Genomic DNA, 13464 nt, shown 5'->3' with positions numbered 1-13464 from the left:
GTGATGCTGTATGGGGTGGTGAAGTCAGGGTGATGCTGTATGGGGTGGTGAAGTCAGGGTGGTGCTGTGTGAGGTGGTGAAGTCAGGGTGATGCTGTATGGGGTGGTGAAGTCAGGGTGGTGCTGTGTGAGATGGTGAAGTCAGGGTGGTGCTGTGTGGGGTGGTGAAGTCAGGGTGGTGCTGTATGGGGTGGTGAAGTCAGGGTGGTGCTGGGTGAGGTGGTGAAGTCAGGGAGATGCTGTATGGGGTGGTGAAGTCAGGGTGGTGCTGTGTGAGGTGGTGAAGTCAGGGTGGTGCTGTGTGGGGTGGTGAAGTCAGGGTGGTGCTGTGTGAGGTGGTGAAGTCAGGGTGGTGCTGTGTGAGGTGGTGAAGTCAGGGTGGTGCTGTATGGGGTGGTGAAGTCAGGGTGGTGCTGTGTGAGATGGTGAAGTCAGGGTGGTGCTGTGTGAGGTGGTGAAGTCAGGGTGGTGCTGTATGGGGTGGTGAAGTCAGGGTGGTGCTGTGTGAGGTGGTGAAGTCAGGGTGGTGCTGTATGGGGTGGTGAAGTCAGGGTGGTGCTGTGTGAGGTGGTGAAGTCAGGGTGGTGCTGTGTGGGGTGGTGAAGTCAGGGTGGTGCTGTGTGAGGTGGTGAAGTCAGGGTGGTGCTGTATGGGGTGGTGAGGTCAGGGTGGTGCTGTGTGAGGTGGTGAAGTCAGGGTGGTGCTGTGTGAGGTGGTGAAGTCAGGGTGGTGCTGTATGGGGTGGTGAAGTCAGGGTGATGCTGTATGTGGTGGTGAAGTCAGGGTGATGCTGTATGGGGTGGTGAAGTCAGGGTGCTGCTGTGTGAGGTGGTGAAGTCAGGGTGGTGCTGTATGGGGTGGTGAAGTCAGGGTGGTGCTGTGTCAGATGGTGAAGTCAGGGTGGTGCTGTATGGGGTGGTGAAGTCAGGGTGGTGCTGTGTGAGGTGGTGAAGTCAGGGTGGTGCTGTGTGAGGTGGTGAAGTCAGGGTGGTGCTGTGTGAGGTGGTGAAGTCAGGGTGGTGCTGTATGGGGTGGTGAAGTCAGGGTGGTGCTGTATGGGGTGGTGAAGTCAGGGTGGTGCTGTGTGAGGTGGTGAAGTCAGGGTGGTGCTGTGTGAGATGGTGAAGTCAGGGTGATGCTGTATGGGGTGGTGAAGTCAGGGTGGTGCTGTATGGGGTGGTGTAGTCAGGGTGGTGCTGTATGGGGTGGTGAAGTCAGGGTGGTGCTGTATGGGGTGGTGAAGTCAGGGTGGTGCTGTGTGAGGTGGTGAGGTCAGGGTGGTGCTGTGTGAGGTGGTGAAGTCAGGGTGGTGCTGTATGGGGTGGTGAAGTCAGGGTGGTGCTGTATGGGGTTGTGTAGTCAGGGTGGTGCTGTGTGAGGTGGTGAAGTCAGGGTGGTGCTGTATGGGGTGGTGAAGTCAGGGTGGTGCTGTATGGGCTGGTGAAGTCAGGGTGGTGCTGTGTGGGGTGGTGAAGTCAGGGTGGTGCTGTGTGAGGTGGTGAAGTCAGGGTGGTCCTGTGTGAGGTGGTGAAGTCAGGGTGGTGCTGTATGGGCTGGTGAAGTCAGGGTGGTGCTGTGTGGGGTGGTGAAGTCAGGGTGGTGCTGTGTGAGGTGGTGAAGTCAGGGTGGCGCTGTGTGAGGTGGTGAAGTCAGGGTGGTGCTGTATGGGCTGGTGAAGTCAGGGTGGTGCTGTATGAGGTGATGAAGTCAGGGTGGTGCTGTATGGGGTGGTGAAGTCAGGGTGATGCTGTATGGGCTGGTGAAGTCAGGGTGGTGCTGTATCAGGTGGTGAAGTCAGGGTGATGCTGTGTGAGGTGGTGAAGTCAGGGTGGTGCTGTATGAGGTGGTGAAGTCAGGGTGGTGCTGTATGGGGTGGTGAAGTCAGAGTGGTGCTGTATGGGGTGGTGAAGTCAGGGTGGTGCTGTATCAGGTGGTGAAGTCAGGGTGGTGCTGTATGGGGTGGTGAAGTCAGGGTGGTGCTGTGTGAGGTGGTGAGGTCAGGGTGGTGCTGTATGGGGTGGTGAAGTCAGGGTGGTGCTGTATCAGGTGGTGAAGTCAGGGTGGTGCTGTGTGAGGTGGTGAGGTCAGGGTGGTGCTGTGTGAGGTGCTGAGGTCAGGGTGGTGCTGTATGGGGTGGTGAAGTCAGGGTGGTGCTGTATCAGGTGGTGAAGTCAGGGTGGTGCTGTGTGAGGTGGTGAAGTCAGGGTGGTGCTGTGTGGGGTGGTGTAGTCAGGGTGGTGCTGTATGGGCTGGTGAAGTCAGGGTGGTGCTGTGTGGGGTGGTGAGGTCAGGGTGGTGCTGTGTGGGGTGGTGAGGTCAGGGTGGTGCTGTGTGAGGTGGTGAAGTCAGGGTGGTGCTGTATGGAGTGGTGAAGTCAGGGTGGTGCTGTGTGGGGTGGTGAAGTCAGGGTGGTGCTGTGTGAGGTGGTGAAGTCAGGGTGGTGCTGTATGGGGTGGTGAAGTCAGGGTGGTGCTGTATGGGGTGGTGAAGTCAGGGTGGTGCTGTGTGAGATGGTGAAGTCAGGGTGCTGCTGTACGGGGTGGTGAAGTCAGGGTGGTGCTGTATGGGGTGGTGAAGTCAGGGTGGTGCTGTATGAGGTGGTGAAGTCAGGGTGGTGCTGTGTGAGGTGGTGAAGTCAGGGTGGTGCTGTGTGAGGATGGTGAAGTCAGGGTGGTGCTGTATGGGGTGGTGAAGTCAGGGTGGTGCTGTATGGGGTGGTTAAGTCAGGGTGGTGCTGTGTGAGGTGGTGAAGTCAGGGTGGTGCTGTGTGGGGTGGTGAAGTCAGGGTGGTGCTGTGTGAGGTGGTGAAGTCAGGGTGGTGCTGTATGGGGTGGTGAAGTCAGGGTGGTGCTGTTTGAGGTGGTGAAGTCAGGGTGGTGCTGTGTGAGGTGGTGAAGTCAGGGTGGTGCTGTGTGAGGATGGTGAAGTCAGGGTGGTGCTGTGTGGGGTGGTGAAGTCAGGGTGGTGCTGTGTGAGGTGGTGAAGTCAGGGTGCTGCTGTATGAGGTGGTGAAGTCAGGGTGGTGCTGTGTGAGGTGGTGAAGTCAGGGTGGTGCTGTATGGGGTGGTGAAGTCAGGGTGGTGCTGTGTGAGGTGGTGAAGTCCGGGTGGTGCTGTGTGAGGATGGTAGTCCTCAGTGCCATTTCACTGAACCATCTGCCTGCAAGGAGCTTGAATCAAGTTTTAATCCATAGCTACCATTATGATCGCTTGTTGTGCTAGTGCTATGCTACATGGTTACTTTAAAACAAATTGTTCTTGGGATTTGGGTGATGCTGGCAAGAGCGCATTTGTTGCCCATTCCTAGAGATGGTGGTAAACCTTCTCCTTGAACCCTTGCAGTCCTTGTGGTGCTGGTGCTCCCACAATAGTGGTAGGTATGAAATTCTTAGAGTCTCACCCAGTTATAAAGAAGGAATGGAAATATATTTCCAAGTCAGTGTGTGACTTGGAGGACAACTTGGAGGTGATGGTGTTCCCACACGTTGCTGCACTTGTTCTTCTTGGTGGTAGAGGTCACAGGGGATGGAGGTGCTGTTGAAGTAACCCTGGTGAGTTAATGCCATGCATCCTGTCGATCTTGCATACTGTGCCTTGGAGGGGGTTAATGTTGAGTCCAATGGCAGGGACATCAATCAAACGAACTGCTCTGTCCTGGATAGTGTCAAGCTTCTTGAATGTTGTTGCAGATGTTACAATTCAGGTTGAGTTTCAGCAACTTTGTCACACTTCTACTCATGGCGGATTGTCTTGTTTATTCTGTTAATCATGAAGCACTATCCCAGGTAGAGATGGCAGCTGAACATTGTCTTATTTAATGTCCCTGAGTAGATCGCTATGAGGTACAGAAGAAGTGCTGCAGTGACATGCGCTGTAATTTTCTCCACATTCCCTTTGGGAAAGCACCTCAATGAATGTAATTTTTCCCATTAATAGGGACATCAATGACCTGTTAAAGATGACACATCATCCTGCAGTCACTAGGGAGACAGATCCATTGCATCCAGTTCAAGAGAATAGAAGGGTTTATGGTACAGGGGGTATACCATTTGTTGGCCACACTGTGACATTATATTAATGGATGGAATGTGATACATAAAGACTCCACTGCTAATGATACACTGTGATACATTGACATCCTGTTAATGGGTCGATTATGATACAATGGTAGCATGCTGATGGGCCCAGTGTGATACATTGACCTGTTAATGGACAGGCTCTGATACATTGGCATTGTGATAATGAGCATACTGTGATATATTGAATCCTATTAATAGACCCACTGTAATACATCAACAAATGGGTGCACTTCGATCCACTGACATTCTGTTAATACGCATGCTGTGATACATTGGCATCTTCTTAGTAGGCATAAATACAATAGCATCTTTTTTTTAGGCACTATGGCCTAGAAATTGGGCCATTTTTCAGGTGTTACACAGCCTCCTTTGTCCCCAAAATGGTGCACAGGAAGTGCACACACAGTTCTGATGGGAAGTGCACGTGCCATATTGGCTAAGGACAAACAAGAGGTGTCCTTTACCCATGCCTGAAGCAGATGTTAGGTCCTTTGCATATGCTTGTGGTCCCTGCTGCAAGATTGGTTTGCCTTGAGGCAGCCAGCGCTATCTCTTGCTTCTCTCGACTCCACATTAGACCACCCTTCTGATGGCCGCCGTTCCTGGCCCAGAGATCCCGATCTCCAAGCTCCCAGGCCCTGATACCCGATCTCCCATCCCCCTCGCCACCGCCCCCCCAACCTGGCACTTCCCCCCCAGGCCTTCACTTACCTATGGGCCACTGTGTCACTAGCAGCAGCTCGAACTTCCACCACTTACCTTCTTGACCTTCTCCCATAACACCAGCCCTATGCGAATGAGGTCTGAGTCCCAATATCCGGGGCTCCTCGGACCCTACCATTCATGCAGTAAATATCCTAAAAGTGGAGACGCCCACATTTCTAGGCCATTGTGACACTTTGGCATCCTGTTAAGAGACACATTGATACATTGGTATCGCATAATAAGCATGCTGTGATGCATTGCTATTCTATTAATTGGCACACTGATACATTGTTATGCATTAATGGGCACACTGTGATATACTGGAATCCTGCTAATAAGCATATGCTGTAATAAATTTGAATCCTTTTAATGCAACATGTGGTATCCTGTTAATAAGTAATGCTCTATCCCATTCATGAAGACTTCAAGCCAGAACTTCAATCCACAAGTGGGCCTTTTCAAAACACAAAAACTAATTGAAAGTATAAGTGGATTAATTACACCCATTTATTTCCACTAATCCCAGTGACAGGAGTTGAGTGGTAACATTACAGAGGGACTTTCTGGCTGTAGCTGTGTTACTGGCTGGAAGCATGACATTAGCATCTGCCCAAAGGGTTGACCTCACCCACGCATTTCACAAAACATCTGCCGAAGTGACTCACAAGCTGAGCTCTACTTTTCCAGCATTTGCTCTACTCCCCCCTCTTAAAACTCCTCAATGTGGTGGGTAAGACCCGAGGGCCCACCCACCTCACAGGATTGAAACAGTGCATTAAAAGAAATGGAACAATAATTCCACGGCAGTTAAAACATGATTGTGAAAAATGGGGAATCAGCATAACTGATAACATTGATTATTAATAATAAGTGTATGAGTTGTTGAACACTGTTAGATTAAAGGGGAAGCTCTGGAATGCATCCAATGAGTCAGAGGCATGACCCAGTGTGCTACTGAGCTGGACCCAGATATGACGTGCCTGTGATTATCAGATCTCAGTCAGGGGATTGAGAGTCACTCATACAGTGTGGGACATTACGCATGTACACCCAGAGCAGATAGACGTGGCAACTTTCCTCCACTGAAGAGCATTAGTGAGCCAGTTGGGATTTTCAACCATTAGCAGCTTTCATGGTGATATTTTCAGGTGCTAGCCCAACAATTGTCAGATTTATTGAATGCAGTTTTACAACTTGCCACAGCGGGATGTGAACTCACACCCTCAGAGTTGCTGATCCAGTAACATAACCACTAAACTACCAGGCCCTCATTGCCATCCATTCACCACTCCTCACTCAGTTCTGTTCTTATCTGCATCTGGCAACACACGCACCACCCTTTCTCTTCTCAGCACTGCTTCCAGTACCAATGACGAGGGTTGTGGGCTTTGTATATTGTAGGCAGGAACTGCTATTCTTGTGAGATTTCCCAGCTACACTAAACAGAGATACAGTCTTGCCATTAGTGCTGGGAGGAGAGAAGGACTGGTGAAATAGCAGTTGGACTTGGGTAGGAGTGAGGCTGGGGGAGAGGGGCCAGGCTGGGCTGATATTGTCAGCAAACACTGGCACACTGATTGGGCACCCAAAATATTGTCAGCGTGAAACACTGGTGGTTGACATATGTGGTCCCATGGATGGGTACAACTTGGGGGGTTGTGTCAACTGTTTCACACAGTGAGTTGCTTGCATCAATTATGCTGTCTGGCAGAGATGTCAACACGAGATAAATACTAGTGTACACTTTGGGCGTGATTAACAGTGAAAGCTGCCTATAACATGAGGTTTTTCAGGGACAACCAGGCAGAAGAAATATAGTCATCTTTTATCCCTCTTTATTGTCTCCTTTCTGCGTTTTCTCTTCTTTTCCTTTCCCTTTTTTGTCTTCTATATTTATCTTTCTTTCTCCATAGTCTGCCTGTTGCAAAATTTGCAAGTTTTTCTTCTTGCTGGAGAGCAAAAGTGAAATCAAGAAAATGTCAAGATAACATGGTTATCTCAGCATCCACAGTGTTGGTGAAAGCCCTCCATTTAAACTATAGATCAGCAAGTCAGAAGGTTGTAAATTCTAACCCCACATGAGCACCTCAGTGCATAATCTGACACTCCAATTAGGTGCTGAGGAAGTGCTGCACTGACAGAGATGCCATCCTTCAAATGAAATATTACTGAGGTCGCATTCAGGTGATGTTAACGATCCCATGGCACAAAAAAGGGACTTTGGCTGCTCTGTTGGAATCCAAAGGGGTAGAAGTTATGTTACAGTTATATAAAGTTCTGCTTAGACCCCATCTGGTGCACTGTGTTCAGCTCTGGTCACTGCACCTCAGGAAAGATATACTGACCTTGGAGGGGATGCAGTGCAGATTCACCAGATTGATACTTCGGCTAAAAGGGTTCAATTATGAGGACAGGTTGCATAGACTAGGCTTGTATTCCTTTGAGTATAGATAATTAAGGGGTGATGTAATTGAGGTGTTTAAGATGATTAAAGGATTTGATTGGGTAGATAGAGAGAAACTATTGCCTCTGGTGGGGGAGTCCAGAACAAGGGGCATAACCTTAAAATTAGAGCTAGGCCATTCAGGGGTATTGCCAGGAAGCATTTATTCACACAATGGGTAGTGGAAATCTGGAACTCTCTCCCCCAAAAAGATGTTAAGGGTAGGTCAATTAAAAATGTCAAAACTGAGATTGATGGATTTTTGTTAGGCAAGGGTATTAAAAGTTATTGAACCAAGGCGGATAAATGGAATTAAGATACAGATCAACAATGATCTACTTCTCTTCTTAGGCAGTCCCTCGGAACCGAGGATGACTTGCTTCCACACTAGAAATGAGTTCTTAGGTGACTGATGAGTCCAATGCGGGACCTACAGTCTCTGTCACAGGTGGGATAGACGGTGGGTGGGGTTCTTGGGTTGACATGCGCTCCTTCCGCTGCCTGCGCTTGGCTTCCGCTTGCTCCCAACAAAGAGACTCGATGTTTTCGGCACCTTCCCGGATGCTTCTCCTCCACTTTGTGCGGTCTTGGGCCAGGGATTCCCAGGTGTCGGTGGGGATGTTGCACTTTTTCAAGGAGGCTTTGAGGGTGTCCTTGAAGCGTTTCCTCTGCCCACCTGGGGCTCTCTTGCCGTGTCAGAGCTCCGAGTATGATGTAATGATCTAATTGAGGGGCTGAATGGCCTATTCCTGTTCCTATGTTTTCCTACATGGCAACAATCATTGCAATTCAATAAAAATTCATCATGTGAAAGTGCTTTGAGACATTACGATATGATAAGATGCTAATTACATGCAAATATTTTTGCTTCTCATTGTTACCACTGAGCAGGAGAGGTTGTGAGATTTTAACTTTTTAAAATATTTACTTTTGTTTTCCGTAAAGCAGAGTTTTGCTCATGCACCAATTACCATAACAAGTTAATGCTGCCCCTGGTACCCAGAAGAGGCTCTTGAACCTTTTCTTTAAAAAAAAACAAATCTGTGGATCTCGTGGCAGCTGCAGTGCAAGGTACACGTGCACTGATCTGTGGAACAAAGTGCTAACTATAATAATCGAGCACATTAGGGAAGCACTTACAGCAGGCACGATGGGCCGAAGGGCCTCTTTCTGTGCTGTAAAACTCTATGACTCTATGACTCAGGCCAACAATGCTTGTGATCCTCCACCCCAATTTTGAGAAATCGTATGCAGCTCTCTTCACAAGACTCTGTTGACTTCTGTAAATTCCAGCTGCAATAATTTGGTCTTGTTTACACATTTTGCAAAGATTAAACTATACAGAGTTACATTGTGTGTTATGTCCAATTGGCTGCTGCAGGGTCTGAGAGTAACCATCATCCGACAACAATTTACAGCTAGTGTTAGACCAACAACAAGGCATGGATCATAACTTCTAAAATAAGTATTTGCACAGAAGCCAGTCTGTGCTGTTTTGAATCTGTGTGCTCAAGGCTCCCTCCATAACTTGGTTGTTAGGGGCATCACCCAGTGTGGATCTGAACCATGTAGGTCAGGAAGGTCCCAGGTTCGATTCCCAGTACGTGCTGAATGACTTGATCTCAGCTGGGCGGGGAAGGAGATGCTAAAGTGATCACTGCTGGAAAGTGCAATGTGGGCATCATAACTGAGCCTAATCTGGTCATCTCTCAGTATCTCTTTCACTACTGCTCGACATCTGTTTCTCCTCTGTCAAGCACATTGCTGAAGGCACTGCCATCGATGCTGGAATGGAGGGAGGGAAGGTTGCACAGAAGACCAGAGTCAGAGGATGAGGGCAAGGCCTGAGACATAGGACTGAGCAAAGATGCAGAGATATGGTGGGGAGTAGCTGCAGAGTAATTTATAAATGAGGGCAAGGATTGTAAAATGATATTCTTTTTCTGCAGATATCTTGAAGGCTGTTTTTATAACTGATGACTCAGAGACTGTATGGAGTTAAAGAACCATATTATCTGTTACACTCAAAAAAACCTGTAAATATGTAATGTGCTTGTTTGGAAGATTCTGTGGGGAATTTACTAATGCAGTAAATATTTTTAGTTGTATTGCTGAAAAGGAGTTGTCTATGGACAGTTATAGTTGGAAATGAATGTAGCAGGCTTGAGAATCAAATTGCAGGCATTGTACAATACTCCTGTTAGTAATATTGTCTGTGCTGTTTGCAATAATTATATGTTGGGGACAAAGACACTGCAGCACAGAGTGATGCATTGCAGTTTTGATCCCCAGTCTTCTGAATTTTCAACCTCCAGTATGTCACTGTTAGCGGGGACGGAGTCACCTAGAAGGGGGGCTGTGCCATTGAGAGGAGAACAAGCATCTCCTCAATGGGATGGCAGGAAAATTGATGACAAAGTTGTTCCCCTCCCCAGGCCATTTTTACACACAATGGGTAGTTATTACTGATATGGCAAAATTTGGGGCTGCACCACTTGTCCGCACCATTGGCAGCAGCTGGTGAATGCTCTAGACATTTGGGTAGGGTATTGTGGGAGTAGGAGGTTCTTTTCCTGCTCCTAATTTTGAAATAGCAGAAATGCTCTTGCGCTGCTCTTAAGAGTTAACGTTGTGACTCTTGTGCATTGTGGTTATCTTGCACAGCTTCCTTCCTGTGTAGCTCCTTCTCTATTTCTTGGTATTGCACTGAGCCGAGACCTATCTTTGCTTCTGCGATGGCTGAGGATCAGAAATGTTCATCGCGACACTCCTCATACAGGTAATACGATCCTTACCACCTTCTCCAGGAACACCTTGACTTTCTGTGCCACCCAGAGTAGTGCCGGTTGAGTGACACAGTCTTTATTGCAGTAGATACCGCACCGGTGTAGAGAGCACTCAGACCACTGCGGAGAGACAGTGTGTGCACTGAGTTGCACCTTGAGCTTGTCATAAGCATGTGATCTCTTATCTCCTGTACAGCTAGGGGATTCATGATAACAGCTTTCTGAGCTGACGTACCCAAGAAATGGCTGATAATAGTTTACTGTGGAACAGCATAACCTGTGCAGCTTGGAATAGGGTGGGGCTCTCAACAGGATTGCTGTTCTTAACAAAGTTATTCCTTTACTCTTTCCTAGTCTTGTCCATGCCATCAGGGAACATGGTGCAACTCAGCCCTATAGGAAGAGAATGAGAGTTAGGGGACAAGTCACTCCGAGCCACTCCTGTGTGCATTATAACAGCTGGAATCCTAGGAATGACCTACCTGATAGCCAAGCGGATAAACGGTCTACACTGTGTGATTCTGGGCTATGTAGACTGGACGGAGAGCCCCGGTTTGTTCCAAGTCTGTGCTGAATTAGCTGATTTCAGCTAAAGGACAGTGATCTTACCATCCCTGAGCTAGATGGGTAAAAACCAGCAGAGGCTCCTGCTGCTAATCACGATCCAGTGACCTCTGTTGGAAAGTGCATTCACGTGGACAGGATGTGATGGCTGGATGGAGCTCAACCATGAATAGCATGCTAACACATTAAGAATATCTAGCTGGATTGAGCACTAGAGGATTGTCAGTGCCTGTGGAACAGGATGCCAGCATGACTTAGGAAGGGAAAAATTGGAGCAGTTATCTGGAAGCTGTCAGTTTTGATTGACAGCGCTTGCAGTGAATTGAGGATATCCCTATACTTACCATAGATAGAGTATGCCTATTAATACTGCCAATAAAATTCTGTACTTTAGTTTAATTGAACATCAAGGTTATGGGCAGTGTTGATGTCATTTTACTTTTTTATATGTGTTCTCGGTGTGTGGGAGACACTGGCATGGTCATATTTGTTGTCCATCCCTCGTGTTCCTGAGAAGGTAATGATGAGTCTTCTTGAACCGCTGCAGTCCATGTGCTGATGTTCTCACGATGGTGTTAGGTAGGGAGCTCTAGGAATTTGACTTTGATGACGAATGAAAGGGTGGTGGATGTCCAAGTCAGGATGGTGTGTGACTTAGCGGGGAACTTGAAGGTTATGATGTTGACATGACCTTCCTGCTCATCCTCCTTGGTGATAGAGGTCACAAAGCCGGGAAGTGGTGTTGAAGGATGTTTGGCCAGTTGTGGCAGTGCATCCTGTAGATAATACATATTGTAGCCACAGTATGGTGGATATTGAATTCAGTGGCAGAGATACCGATCAAGCAAGCTATGCTATCTAGTATGGTGTCGAGCTTAATGAGTGTTGTTGCAGCTCTGTTCTGCCCTCCTCTTGCAGCCATGGTGTTGATATGACTGGTTCACTTAAGCTTCTGATCAATGGTAACCCTCAGGAATTTAATCGTGGGGGAATTAGCGATGGTAATAACATTGTAGAGGATGTGATTGTGGTTTTTCTTGTTCGAGACAATACTTATAAAAAAGAAGAAAGGCTTGCATTTATATAGTACCTTTTGCAACTTCAGGATGTCCCAAAATGCTTTGCAACCAATTAAGTACTTTTGAAGTGTAGTCATTGTTGCAATGTAGGAAATGCAGCAGCCAGTTTTATGCACAGTAAGACCCTGTCGTAATGACTAGATAATCTGATTTTAGGTGCTGGTTGATGAATATATATTGGCCAGGACACTGAGGAGAACTTCCCTGCCCTTCTTTGAAATAATGCCATGGGATCTTTTACATCCACCTGAGAAGGCAGACGGGACCTCGGTTTCATCCGAAAGACAGCAAGGCCGACAATGCAGCACTCAGCAGTGTGTGTAACAGTTTACCATACTGTGCACAATGTCCAGAATTGCCTGTATTAAATGGATATTCCAGCAAGACTCTAAAGTATCATCACACTAGAGTTTGGATAGTCTCAGCCCACTTTCAGGGGCATGCAAGCACGTAGCATAGCACTGCCTATATTTTGCCGTTAACTAGCATTGAACTGTCAGTCTCACTTGGAGAGGCCACAGATTGGCTGGTGTGGCAAAATAGGGAAAGAAAATATCACACTGGTGCCGTAAGGAGGTACTCCGCTACTGTCGGGCAGGGACATATTGTTGGTGCTGAGTAAAGGAAGCATTCTGATGCATTTAACCCACCCTGTGCCTGACCTGGATGCTAATGCTGAGTGGTCAAAATGTGAGTGTTCTTCAACTTGATGGGTACATAAATTCACAAAGACTTGTTTCTGTTTTGTTTATTTGAAGAAATAAATATTTTAGTAAAGGTTCAGAAAAATAATCTTTGTAGCCTTTACCTGAGGATTTACCAACCTCTTATTGCTGGGGGGTGTGGGAGGAGAGAAGGAATGAACCTCACCTGTATCAATTCCTGGAGACTGTACATCAGATTATTGCTAATCATTTGCTCATTCCTGCATTCACTTGGTACTCGGAAAGAATATAAGAACATAAGATAAGAACATAAGAAATAGGAGCAGGAGTAGGCCAATCGGCCCCTCGAGCCTGCTCCACCATTCAATAAGATCATGGCTGATCTGATCCTAACCTCAAATCTTCTATCACTCTGCATCCACCCGAACCCATGTGATCTCCCGGGAGAGGCTAAAAACCAGATGAAGACCCAATGGCCAATTTGGGAGAAAAAAATCTGGGAAATTCCTCTCCGACCCATCTAGGCGATCGAAATTCTTTCAGGAGATCACTCTGTCCCTATATTTTCTACAGTACTTACCTTCTGTAAAGGCGATCTCCACCCCAGCCAGGAACAGGAATAAAACCATATCCTGAAATCTAACACAGAATTAGAACACAGTAGGAGCAGAACCAGGCTACACGGCCCCTGGGCCCACTCCACTACCCACAGGGCCATGACCATTCCGAACCTAGACTCATGTCCAATTTCCTGCCCGCTCCCCATAACCCTTAATTCCCTTTACTTCTAGGAAACTATCTATTTCTGTTTTAAATTTATTTAATGATGTAGCTTCCACAGCTTTCTGGGGCAGCAAATTCCACAAACCTACCACCCTCTGAGTGAAGAAGTTTCTCCTCATCTCAGTTTTGAAAGAGCAGCCCCTTATTTTAAGATTATGCCCCCTAGTTCTAGTTTCACCCATCATTGGGAACATCCTCACCGCATCCACCCGATCAAGCCCCTTCACAATCTTATATGTTTCAATAAGATCGCCTCTCATTCTTCTGAACTCCAATGAGTAGAGTCCCAATCTACTCAACCTCTCCTCATATGACCACCCCCTCATCCCCGGGATTAACCGAGTGAACCTTCTTTGTACTGA

At 47.6% G+C, this 13464-nt stretch overlaps 1 protein-coding gene across 5 annotated transcripts in view; it reads left to right on the top strand.

Annotated features, from left to right (window-relative positions):
* lsp1a (lymphocyte specific protein 1 a) overlaps positions 1 to 13464 on the top strand; it is a 408262-nt gene that overhangs the window by 309949 nt on the left and 84849 nt on the right. The window lies entirely within an intron of this gene.

The sequence above is a fragment of the Somniosus microcephalus genome, chromosome 15, assembly GCF_052327205.1.
Source record: "Somniosus microcephalus isolate GS21.2 chromosome 15, FLI_Smic_1.0, whole genome shotgun sequence".
Taxonomy (NCBI): domain Eukaryota; kingdom Metazoa; phylum Chordata; class Chondrichthyes; order Squaliformes; family Somniosidae; genus Somniosus; species Somniosus microcephalus.
The sequence above is the reverse complement of the archived record's forward strand: the minus strand, read 5'-3'. Positions and strand labels throughout refer to the sequence as shown.